Here is an 11,696-nt window from a genome sequence, read left to right as displayed (position 1 = left end):
CTGTTCTTCTCCTCAGGCGTTCCATTTCCTTCCTGTTTCTCTGGTCTTCACCTCAGGCGTTCCATTTCCTTCCTGTTTCTCTGTTCTTCTCCTCAGGCGTTCCATTTCCTTCCTGTTTCTCTGTTCTTCTCCTCAGGCGTTCCATTTCCTTCCTGTTTCTCTGTTCTTCACCTCAGGCGTTCCATTTCCTTCCTGTTTCTCTGGTCTTCACCTCAGGCGTTCCATTTCCTTCCTGTTTCTCTGGTCTTCACCTCAGGCGTTCCATTTCCTTCCTGTTTCTCTGTTCTCCTCCTCAGGCGTTCCATTTCCTTCCTGTTTCTCTGTTCTTCTCCTCAGGCGTTCCATTTCCTTCCTGTTTCTCTGTTCTTCTTCTCAGGCATTCCATTTCCTTCCTGTTTCTCTGTTCTTCTCCTCAGGCATTCCATTTCCTTCCTGTTTCTCTGTTCTTCTCCTCAGGCGTTCCATTTCCTTCCTGTTTCTCTGGTCTTCTCCTCAGGCATTCCATTTCCTTCCTGTTTCTCTGTTCTCCACCTCAGGCGTTCCATTTCCTTCCTGTTTCTCTGTTCTTCTCCTCAGGCGTTCCATTTCCTTCCTGTTTCTCTGGTCTTCACCTCAGGCGTTCCATTTCCTTCCTGTTTCTCTGGTCGTCTCCTCAGGCGTTCCATTTCCTTCCTGTTTCTCTGGTCTTCACCTCAGGCGTTCCATTTCCTTCCTGTTTCTCTGTTCTTCACCTCAGGCGTTCCATTTCCTTCCTGTTTCTCTGTTCTTCTCCTCAGGCGTTCCATTTCCTTCCTGTTTCTCTGGTCTTCACCTCAGGCGTTCCATTTCCTTCCTGTTTCTCTGTTCTTCTCTTCAGGCGTTCCATTTCCTTCCTGTTTCCCTGTTCTTCTCTTCAGGCGTTCCATTTCCTTCCTGTTTCCCTGTTCTTCTCTTCAGGCGTTCCATTTCCTTCCTGTTTCTCCTCCTCAGGCGTTCCATTTCCTTCCTGTTTCTCTGTTCTTCACCTCAGGCGTTCCATTTCCTTCCTGTTTCCCTGTTCTTCTCTTCAGGCGTTCCATTTCCTTCCTGTTTCCCTGTTCTTCTCTTCAGGCGTTCCATTTCCTTCCTGTTTCTCCTCCTCTGGCATTCCATTTCCTTCCTGTTTCCCTGTTCTTCTCTTCAGGCGTTCCATTTCCTTCCTGTTTCTCCTCCTCAGGCATTCCATTTCCTTCCTGTTTCCCTGTTCTTCTCTTCAGGCGTTCCATTTCCTTCCTGTTTCTCCTCCTCAGGCATTCCATTTCCTTCCTGTTTCCCTGTTCTTCTCTTCAGGCGTTCCATTTCCTTCCTGTTTCTCCTCCTCAGGCATTCCATTTCCTTCCTGTTTCCCTGTTCTTCTCTTCAGGCATTCCATTTCCTTCCTGTTTCTCTGTTCTTCTCTTCAGGCGTTCCATTTCCTTCCTGTTTCTCTGTTCTTCACCTCAGGCGTTCCATTTCCTTCCTGTTTCTCTGTTCTTCACCTCAGGCGTTCCATTTCCTTCCTGTTTCTCTGGTCTTCACCTCAGGCGTTCCATTTCCTTCCTGTTTCTCTGGTCTTCACCTCAGGCGTTCCATTTCCTTCCTGTTTCTCTGGTCTTCTCCTCAGGCATTCCATTTCCTTCCTGTTTCTCTGTTCTTCACCTCAGGCGTTCCATTTCCTTCCTGTTTCTCTGGTCTTCACCTCAGGCGTTCCATTTCCTTCCTGTTTCTCTGGTCTTCTCCTCAGGCGTTCCATTTCCTTCCTGTTTCTCTGGTCTTCACCTCAGGCGTTCCATTTCCTTCCTGTTTCTCTGGTCTTCTCCTCAGGCGTTCCATTTCCTTCCTGTTTCTCTGGTCTTCACCTCAGGCATTCCATTTCCTTCCTGTTTCTCTGTTCTTCTCCTCAGGCATTCCATTTCCTTCCTGTTTCTCTGGTCTTCACCTCAGGCGTTCCATTTCCTTCCTGTTTCTCTGGTCTTCACCTCAGGCGTTCCATTTCCTTCCTGTTTCTCTGTTCTTCTCCTCAGGCGTTCCATTTCCTTCCTGTTTCTCTGGTCTTCACCTCAGGCGTTCCATTTCCTTCCTGTTTCTCTGGTCTTCACCTCAGGCGTTCCATTTCCTTCCTGTTTCTCTGTTCTTCACCTCAGGCGTTCCATTTCCTTCCTGTTTCTCTGGTCTTCACCTCAGGCGTTCCATTTGCTTCCTTGCTCCCCGATCGTTCTCCCCCCCCCCCCCCTGCTCTGATTGGCGGTTTGGGTGAGGCCTGCAGCAGGCTGTGAAGACACAGGAAATGATTGTTAATTAAAAAGATGACAGGTTCCTCCCATACCGTGCACTGTGCGTAGCACTGCTCTTGACCAGAGCCCTATGGGCCCTGGTAGTGCACTAGGCTATATAGGGAGCAGGGTGCCATTTGGGAAGTAGTCTCTATCTCAGGTGTTGGTGCTCTGTGGCGTGTCGTAGCCTCTATCTCAGGTGTTGGTGCTCTGGGGCGTGTCGTAGCCTCTATCTCAGGTGTTGGTTCTCTGGGGCGTGTCGTAGCCTCTATCTCAGGTGTTGGTGCTCTGGGGCGTGTCGTAGCCTCTATCTCAGGTGTTGGTGCTCTGTGGTGTGTCGTAGTCTCTGTCTCAGGTGTTGGTGCTCTGTGGTGTGTCGTAGTCTCTATCTCAGGTGTTGGTGCTCTGTGGTGTGTCGTAGTCTCTATCTCAGGTGTTGGTGCTCTGGGGCGTGTCGTAGCCTCTATCTCAGGTGTTGGTGCTCTGGGGCGTGTCGTAGCCTCTATCTCAGGTGTTGGTGCTCTGGGGCGTGTCGTAGCCTCTATCTCAGGTGTTGGTGCTCTGGGGCGTGTCGTAGCCTCTATCTCAGGTGTTGGTGCTCTGGGGCGTGTCGTAGCCTCTATCTCAGGTGTTGGTGCTCTGGGGCGTGTCGTAGCCTCTATCTCAGGTGTTGGTGCTCTGGGGCGTGTCGTAGCCTCTATCTCAGGTGTTGGTGCTCTGGGGCGTGTCGTAGCCTCTATCTCAGGTGTTGGTGCTCTGTGGCGTGTCGTAGCCTCTATCTCAGGTGTTGGTGCTCTGTGGTGTGTCGTAGTCTCTGTCTCAGGTGTTGGTGCTCTGTCTCAGGACAATCTATGGAACCAGCTATAGAGCCATCTATGTTGTGATTTGTGTCAAATCAAAGACAGAAAAAGTCTTAAATAAATCATATCTAAGGTTTTTGTGTTTTTTATTATTATTTATTTTAAATACAATTCTCAAGTATTTTCCTCTTCCTGCATCACTTGAACATTGTTTTAGGGAGTAATTAGCGATCGTATATGTGGGCAATAACAGAGCTGTAGTCTGTAGTCCACCCCCCCCCCCCCCCAAAAAAAACATTTTAATTAGCAAACCTGAACTCTGGCTATGGTTTCATTAGTATGATCGACATGAGTCAATTGTTTAGGGGATAGACTACAATATATGGGATCATTTGGGTTCATGTAAATGAACGAATCACCCCTCTCCATTCACACTAATAAATCATCCGGATTTATTTATTTGTAAATATGAACATCCTGTGCTGCTTCTATTCATTCCATGTCCAGGATTTTCTTCAAATAAAAACTACATCCGTATTCATAACGCTGTTGCATTGCGTTTCCCTACGTCCTTAATAAAAACTACATCCGTATTCATAACGCTGTTGCATTGCGTTTCCCTACGTCCTTAATAAAAACTCGGCGTTCAGACCGTTCCCAGAGACCCACATTGTGAGATAAGACGTGCGGTATTGTGTGGATGTTTTGGAGTCTGGTTCATCCTATATGAGTACGGAGGGAGGTGAATATCAGGTGCATATCAGTGGTGGCTAGTGGGAGGGGTTATAGGAGGACGGGTTCATTGAAATGTCTGGAAGGGAATGAATGTATCATATCAAACATGTGCTTTCCATATGTCTGATGTGCTAATTACCATCCAGTGAGCACTTCCTCCTATAGCTACTCCCACCAGCCTCCTCTGGTGCATATCGCGTTATAATCTTTGGTACCGTCGTTAGAGAAAGTTGCATAGCACTTTATCACCGCCTGCTGGTCAAAGAAAATACCAATCTGTAGTGTATTATATTATATTAACCGCTAGAGGGAAGCAGACACCATTAAATCACAGAGAGAGCCGTCAGCACCTCGCCACATATTGACAAGGAGCCGCCACCTGCGTCATAGTAGCCCGGAAGTAAAACCGCACCGGGAGTCAGATTTGAAATGGTGTATATTGAATACATGTAGCAGGTTGTTTTTTTGTTGTTGTTGCGGTGAAGTAAAATGATGTTGTTGCTCACCAGTGTTCTCTAAAGAAGAAACAACGATACAATGGAGTCTAACAACATTGCTTGCAAACTGCACAGATGTGATGTTTGTTTCTCTATAGAAGCACTGGTCCTATAACATTTTTATTCCAGGTTTCATATCATATTTATGGGCATTTCGGATGGTCTGCTCCTCCTATAATAGTAACGCCAAACCAGGGTCACTATAAGATTGAAATGGGGGGAAACTATGAAATAGCTCCCAATGTCGTCTGATGTATATATTTAATTGTATTAAATGAATGGTGGCCACAACCCTTCCCGAAAGTACATTTAAATCGTGTTTAAATGCGATTTTATCCACGTCTTCAAATGTATTCCATTTCAAATTTGGCTTCCAGTGTGGTTTAACTTTCTGGGTTGTAGTGACGCATCTGGCAATACCTTCTCTGCATGTTCCCAAGCTCATAGTGCTTTCTGGAAAACTGGGAACTCGGAAACATACGACGTACAATCGTGACGTCAGTGATTTCCCGATTTAGAATTGGACGACGGTTTGAAAAGAGTTTCCCTTGTCGGATATTTTTTTTTTCTCCCCGAGTTCCCATTTTGTCGTGAACGTTGGAATTCGGAGATTACCGAGTTCCCAGTTGATTTGAACGCGGCATCAAGTACAAACCCTCCGATGTGACGTCACCAATACGAGGCGTCCAACTTTTTTCATGGCCATGCAAACTAACACGAGTTGGCAACACTCAAATGTGTCACTTTTGTGAAGCCACATGGTTTATGTCCCGTTGAAGTGTGTTTCCCCTCCCAGTTTCCGAAGAATTGGCTCTTTTGACGAAGACGTGTCGCGTTCAAGCCACAGTGACTTTTCGTAAGTTTTCAGAATTTCAACTGGTGAGTCTGGATTTTAGTTTTCTCCGACCGAGCTAACATTAGCACGCTCTTTTCATTTGAACATTTGTCAACAATCAAAACACAGGTAACTAAAGTTATTTTATTTCCATGATAACTCACAATTTTGAGTAACGTTATTGATTTCTAAAAATCAATAACATCTGGCTACTTGCTAACGGTACTAGCTGGCTGGCTAACTAAATACTGCAAACGTTAGCCAGCTATGCTTATTATATCCGTTTAACGAACACGTCGTTGCAAGCCGCTCTGTTCAGTATGTGATATGAGTAAGTTAGAGCATAGTTAGTTAACAGGCTGAGTAGTGGAGACACATTCACATGGGTAAATAACAGGTTGAGTAGTGGAGACACATTCACATGGGTAAATAACAGATTGAGTAGTGGAGACATATTCACATGGGTAAATAACAGGCTGAGTAGTGGAGACACATGGGTAAATAACAGGCTGAGTAGTGGAGACACATGGGTAAATAACAGGCTGAGTAGTGGAGACACATGGGTAAATAACAGGCTGAGTAGTGGAGACACATGGGTAAATAACAGGCTGAGTAGTGGAGACACATGGGTAAATAACAGGCTGAGTAGTGGAGACACATGGGTAAATAACAGGCTGAGTAGTGGAGACACATTCACATGGGTAAATAACAGGCTGAGTAGTGGAGACACATTCACATGGGTAAATAACAGGCTGAGTAGTGGAGACACATTCACATGGGTAAATAACAGGCTGAGTAGTGGAGACACATGGGTAAATAACAGGCTGAGTAGTGGAGACACATTCACATGGGTAAATAACAGGCTGAGTAGTGGAGACACATTCACATGGGTAAATAACAGGCTGAGTAGTGGAGACACATGGGTAAATAACAGGCTGAGTAGTGGAGACACATGGGTAAATAACAGGCTGAGTAGTGGAGACACATTCACATGGGTAAATAACAGGCTGAGTAGTGGAGACACATGGGTAAATAACAGGTTGAGTAGTGGAGACACATGGGTAAATAACAGGTTGAGTAGTGGAGACACATGGGTAAATAACAGGCTGAGTAGTGGAGACACATTCACATGGGTAAATAACAGGCTGAGTAGTGGAGACACATGGGTAAATAACAGGCTGAGTAGTGGAGACACATGGGTAAATAACAGGTTGAGTAGTGGAGACACATTCACATGGGTAAATAACAGGCTGAGTAGTGGAGACACATGGGTAAATAACAGGCTGAGTAGTGGAGACACATGGGTAAATAACAGGCTGAGTAGTGGAGACACATGGGTAAATAACAGATTGAGTAGTGGAGACACATGGGTAAATAACAGGCTGAGTAGTGGAGACACATGGGTAAATAACAGGCTGAGTAGTGGAGACACATGGGTAAATAACAGGCTGAGTAGTGGAGACACATGGGTAAATAACAGGTTGAGTAGTGGAGACACATGGGTAAATAACAGGTTGAGTAGTGGAGACACATGGGTAAATAACAGGCTGAGTAGTGGAGACACATTCACATGGGTAAATAACAGGCTGAGTAGTGGAGACACATGGGTAAATAACAGGCTGAGTAGTGGAGACACATGGGTAAATAACAGGTTGAGTAGTGGAGACACATTCACATGGGTAAATAACAGGCTGAGTAGTGGAGACACATTCACATGGGTAAATAACAGGTTGAGTAGTGGAGACACATTCACATGGGTAAATAACAGGTTGAGTAGTGGAGACACATGGGTAAATAACAGGCTGAGTAGTGGAGACACATTCACATGGGTAAATAACAGGCTGAGTAGTGGAGACACATGGGTAAATAACAGGCTGAGTAGTGGAGACACATGGGTAAATAACAGGCTGAGTAGTGGAGACACATGGGTAAATAACAGATTGAGTAGTGGAGACACATTCACATGGGTAAATAACAGGCTGAGTAGTGGAGACACATGGGTAAATAACAGGCTGAGTAGTGGAGACACATGGGTAAATAACAGGTTGAGTAGTGGAGACACATTCACATGGGTAAATAACAGGCTGAGTAGTGGAGACACATTCACATGGGTAAATAACAGGCTGAGTAGTGGAGACACATGGGTAAATAACAGGTTGAGTAGTGGAGACACATGGGTAAATAACAGGTTGAGTAGTGGAGACACATTCACATGGGTAAATAACAGGTTGAGTAGTGGAGACACATTCACATGGGTAAATAACAGGTTGAGTAGTGGAGACACATGGGTAAATAACAGGTTGAGTAGTGGAGACACATGGGTAAATAACAGGCTGAGTAGTGGAGACACATGGGTAAATAACAGGTTGAGTAGTGGAGACACATGGGTAAATAACAGGCTGAGTAGTGGAGACACATGGGTAGATAACGGGCTGAGTAGTGGAGACACATTCACATGGGTAAATAACAGGTTGAGTAGTGGAGACACATGGGTAAATAACAGGCTGAGTAGTGGAGACACATGGGTAAATAACAGGTTGAGTAGTGGAGACACATGGGTAAATAACAGGTTGAGTAGTGGAGACACATGGGTAAATAACAGGTTGAGTAGTGGAGACACATGGGTAAATAACAGGTTGAGTAGTGGAGACACATGGGTAAATAACGGGCTGAGTAGTGGAGACACATTCACATGGGTAAATAACAGGTTGAGTAGTGGAGACACATGGGTAAATAACAGGTTGAGTAGTGGAGACACATGGGTAAATAACAGGTTGAGTAGTGGAGACACATTCACATGGGTAAATAACAGGTTGAGTAGTGGAGACACATGGGTAAATAACAGGCTGAGTAGTGGAGACTCATTCACATGGGTAAATAACAGGCTGAGTAGTGGAGACACATGGGTAAATAACAGGCTGAGTAGTGGAGACTCATTCACATGGGTAAATAACAGGCTGAGTAGTGGAGACACATGGGTAAATAACAGGCTGAGTAGTGGAGACACATGGGTAAATAACAGGTTGAGTAGTGGAGACACATGGGTAAATAACAGGCTGAGTAGTGGAGACACATGGGTAAATAACAGGCTGAGTAGTGGAGACACATGGGTAAATAACAGGCTGAGTAGTGGAGACACATGGGTAAATAACAGGCTGAGTAGTGGAGACACATTCACATGGGTAAATAACAGGCTGAGTAGTGGAGACACATGGGTAAATAACAGGCTGAGTAGTGGAGACACATGGGTAAATAACAGGCTGAGTAGTGGAGACACATGGGTAAATAACAGGTTGAGTAGTGGAGACACATGGGTAAATAACAGGCTGAGTAGTGGAGACACATGGGTAAATAACAGGTTGAGTAGTGGAGACACATGGGTAAATAACAGGCTGAGTAGTGGAGACACATGGGTAGATAACGGGCTGAGTAGTGGAGACACATTCACATGGGTAAATAACAGGTTGAGTAGTGGAGACACATGGGTAAATAACAGGCTGAGTAGTGGAGACACATGGGTAAATAACAGGCTGAGTAGTGGAGACACATGGGTAAATAACAGGCTGAGTAGTGGAGACACATGGGTAAATAACAGGTTGAGTAGTGGAGACACATGGGTAAATAACAGGCTGAGTAGTGGAGACACATGGGTAAATAACAGGCTGAGCAGTGGAGACACAATCACATGGGTAAATAACAGGTTGAGTAGTGGAGACACATGGGTAAATAACAGGCTGAGTAGTGGAGACACATGGGTAAATAACAGGCTGAGTAGTGGAGACACATGGGTAAATAACAGGTTGAGTAGTGGAGACACATGGGTAAATAACAGGCTGAGTAGTGGAGACACATGGGTAGATAACGGGCTGAGTAGTGGAGACACATTCACATGGGTAAATAACAGGTTGAGTAGTGGAGACACATGGGTAAATAACAGGCTGAGTAGTGGAGACACATGGGTAAATAACAGGTTGAGTAGTGGAGACACATGGGTAAATAACAGGTTGAGTAGTGGAGACACATGGGTAAATAACAGGTTGAGTAGTGGAGACACATGGGTAAATAACAGGCTGAGTAGTGGAGACACATTCACACGGGTAAATAACAGGCTGAGTAGTGGAGACACATGGGTAAATAACAGGCTGAGTAGTGGAGACACATGGGTAAATAACAGGCTGAGTAGTGGAGACACATGGGTAAATAACAGGCTGAGTAGTGGAGACACATGGGTAAATAACAGGTTGAGTAGTGGAGACACATTCACATGGGTAAATAACAGGTTGAGTAGTGGATACACATTCACATGGGTAAATAACAGGTTGAGTAGTGGAGACACATTCACATGGGTAAATAACAGGCTGAGTAGTGGAGACACATGGGTAAATAACAGGTTGAGTAGTGGAGACACATTCACATGGGTAAATAACAGGCTGAGTAGTGGAGACACATTCACATGGGTAAATAACAGGTTGAGTAGTGGATACACATTCACATGGGTAAATAACAGGTTGAGTAGTGGAGACACATTCACATGGGTAAATAACAGGCTGAGTAGTGGAGACACATGGGTAAATAACAGGCTGAGTAGTGGAGACACATGGGTAAATAACAGGCTGAGTAGTGGAGACACATGGGTAAATAACAGGTTGAGTAGTGGAGACACATGGGTAAATAACAGGCTGAGTAGTGGAGACACATGGGTAAATAACAGGTTGAGTAGTGGAGACACATGGGTAAATAACAGGCTGAGTAGTGGAGACACATGGGTAAATAACAGGCTGAGTAGTGGAGACACATGGGTAAATAACAGGCTGAGTAGTGGAGACACATGGGTAAATAACAGGTTGAGTAGTGGAGACACATGGGTAAATAACAGGTTGAGTAGTGGAGACACATGGGTAAATAACAGGTTGAGTAGTGGAGACACATGGGTAAATAACAGGTTGAGTAGTGGAGACACATGGGTAAATAACAGGTTGAGTAGTGGAGACACATGGGTAAATAACAGGTTGAGTAGTGGAGACACATGGGTAAATAACAGGTTGAGTAGTGGAGACACATGGGTAAATAACAGGTTGAGTAGTGGAGACACATGGGTAAATAACAGGTTGAGTAGTGGAGACACATGGGTAAATAACAGGTTGAGTAGTGGAGACACATGGGTAAATAACAGGCTGAGTAGTGGAGACACATGGGTAAATAACAGGCTGAGTAGTGGAGACACATGGGTAAATAACAGGCTGAGTAGTGGAGACACATGGGTAAATAACAGGCTGAGTAGTGGAGACACATGGGTAAATAACAGGCTGAGTAGTGGAGACACATGGGTAAATAACAGGCTGAGTAGTGGAGACACATGGGTAAATAACAGGCTGAGTAGTGGAGACACATGGGTAAATAACAGGCTGAGTAGTGGAGACACATGGGTAAATAACAGGCTGAGTAGTGGAGACACATGGGTAAATAACAGGTTGAGTAGTGGAGACACATGGGTAAATAACAGGCTGAGTAGTGGAGACACATGGGTAAATAACAGGCTGGGTAAATAACAGGCTGAGTGGGAGACACATTCACATGGGTAAATAACAGGTTGGGTAGTGGAGACACATGGGTAAATAACAGGCTGAGTAGTAGAGACACATGGGTAAATAACAGGTTGAGTAGTGGAGACACATTCACATGGGTAAATAACAGGCTGAGTAGTGGAGACACATTCACATGGGTAAATAACAGGCTGAGTAGTGGAGACACATTCACATGGGTAAATAACAGGTTGAGTAGTGGAGACACATGGGTAAATAACAGGTTGAGTAGTGGAGACACATGGGTAAATAACAGGTTGAGTAGTGGAGACACATTCACATGGGTAAATAACAGGTTGAGTAGTGGAGACACATTCACATGGGTAAATAACAGGTTGAGTAGTGGAGACACATGGGTAAATAACAGGTTGAGTAGTGGAGACACATGGGTAAATAACAGGTTGAGTAGTGGAGACACATTCACATGGGTAAATAACAGGCTGAGTAGTGGAGACACATGGGTAAATAACAGGCTGAGTAGTGGAGACACATTCACATGGGTAAATAACAGGTTGAGTAGTGGAGACACATGGGTAAATAACAGGTTGAGTAGTGGAGACACATGGGTAAATAACAGGTTGAGTAGTGGATACACATTCACATGGGTAAATAACAGGTTGAGTAGTGGAGACACATTCACATGGGTAAATAACAGGCTGAGTAGTGGAGACACATGGGTAAATAACAGGCTGAGTAGTGGAGACACATTCACATGGGTAAATAACAGGTTGAGTAGTGGAGACACATGGGTAAATAACAGGCTGAGTAGTGGAGACACATGGGTAAATAACAGGCTGAGTAGTGGAGACACATGGGTAAATAACAGGTTGAGTAGTGGAGACACATGGGTAAATAACAGGCTGAGTAGTGGAGACACATGGGTAGATAACGGGCTGAGTAGTGGAGACACATTCACATGGGTAAATAACAGGTTGAGTAGTGGAGACACATGGGTAAATAACAGGCTGAGTAGTGGA

General features: G+C 44.9%; 1 protein-coding gene across 3 annotated transcripts in view; it reads left to right on the top strand.

Moving 5' to 3' along the window:
• Positions 1–4,976: 4,976 nt before the first annotated feature.
• Positions 4,977–11,696, top strand: part of ncalda (neurocalcin delta a) — a 173,828-nt gene continuing 167,108 nt past the window's right edge. For 2 of the 3 annotated variants that reach the window (XM_064946999.1, XM_064946996.1), the window contains exon 1: positions 4,977–5,181. The gene's annotated coding sequence lies outside the window, so the exon portion shown is untranslated. Of the gene's footprint in view, positions 5,267–11,696 lie in introns of all 3 variants that reach the window. The other variant, XM_064946998.1, reaches the window with a different exon arrangement.

Source organism: Oncorhynchus masou, chromosome 29, assembly GCF_036934945.1.
Source record: "Oncorhynchus masou masou isolate Uvic2021 chromosome 29, UVic_Omas_1.1, whole genome shotgun sequence".
In the NCBI taxonomy this organism is placed as follows: domain Eukaryota; kingdom Metazoa; phylum Chordata; class Actinopteri; order Salmoniformes; family Salmonidae; genus Oncorhynchus; species Oncorhynchus masou.
The sequence above is the reverse complement of the archived record's forward strand: the minus strand, read 5'-3'. Positions and strand labels throughout refer to the sequence as shown.